The sequence below is a fragment of the Lucilia cuprina genome, chromosome 6, assembly GCF_022045245.1.
Source record: "Lucilia cuprina isolate Lc7/37 chromosome 6, ASM2204524v1, whole genome shotgun sequence".
In the NCBI taxonomy this organism is placed as follows: Eukaryota; Metazoa; Arthropoda; class Insecta; order Diptera; family Calliphoridae; genus Lucilia; species Lucilia cuprina.
The window spans coordinates 51,767,347-51,768,588 of NC_060954.1; the positions used below are offsets into that span (position 1 = coordinate 51,767,347).

The window sequence follows — 1,242 nt, forward strand, 5'->3', positions numbered from 1 at the left end:
ATAGTCTAGTCTATAGTCTAGTCTATAGTCTAGTCTATAGTCTAGTCTATAGTCTAGTCTATAGTCTAGTCTATAGTCTAGTCTATAGTCTAGTCTATAGTTTAGTTATAGTCTAGTCATAGTCTATTCATAGTCTAGTCATAGTCTGCTCTATAGTTAAATCTTAATTTCATTTATAGTCTAGACTTAATTATGTGTGCTACCGTGACCTACATTTTTCATATTTAAATGATCTAGATTTTGGAAATAATTATTAATTAACAATGTTTCTCATATTTCTTTCCAGTTACCTAAAGGACCATACAATGAACACTGATTCAATAAAGAAGATAAAACTAAAGCATAATTAAAGAAATAAACTAAAAAAATACAAAAACTTAAATCAAAATGTTTAAAACAAATAAGTATTTAAAACAAAATGTTATGTACAATATGTAAAAAATACAAAATAAATCAAATTAAATTAAGAAAAAAAAAAACGCAAAAAATTTAAACTCGAATTGTTGTATATATTACATATTAAATTTAACAATAAAGAAATAATAATAAATTTACTTATAACATAATAATAATTACAAAAATAATTAATAAATTATTACCTAGAAATGTTAGTGTATGTAAATATTTGCCTAGATAATATTTAAAATTAAAAAAATACATATTCCTATACATATATACATTATAAATACATATGTATTTTTGTATATATGCCAATATTATGGAATAAATGTAATAATTGTACATAAATAAATATTAGTTATTTAAATTGTTTAATTTTTAAGTGTATTTACATTTGTATGTCTATCTATTGTTACATAAATATATAAAATATTAATACTTATGTTATAAAATATATAAAAAAATAAAATAAAACAAATAAAATAAAATACAGTTTTACTCAATAAACAAATATTCTTAAATGTTAAAACATTAATGATAATAACTAAAACCTCTTACATACACTTCAACAAATATTAAATAAATACTAAATAAATTAATTAATTGAAAGCATATCCTTGTTGAGTTTGATTACTGAATAATTTTAAATAAAATTGTTTTTTTTTTCTGCATACATTTATATTTACACACACACACATATATATTCATAAATATTTAAATGAAATCAGTTAAATAAAGAAAATAAGTGGGTAAAATGTTAATATTTTAAGACATTTTTTAAATTAAGGGTATTCACATTTTTTATATTAAGGAAATTCACAGATTAGTCTGTATAGACTATAG

At 19.2% G+C, this 1,242-nt stretch overlaps 1 protein-coding gene across 1 annotated transcript in view; it reads left to right on the plus strand.

The window, feature by feature from the left end:
* LOC111688322 (5-hydroxytryptamine receptor 2A-like) overlaps positions 1 to 347 on the plus strand; it is a 24,949-nt gene extending 24,602 nt beyond the window's left edge. Inside the window, exon 3 of the mRNA XM_046954164.1 lies at positions 287 to 347. The gene's annotated coding sequence lies outside the window, so the exon portion shown is untranslated. The remainder of the gene's footprint in view (positions 1 to 286) is intronic.
* Positions 348 to 1,242: the final 895 nt, after the last annotated feature.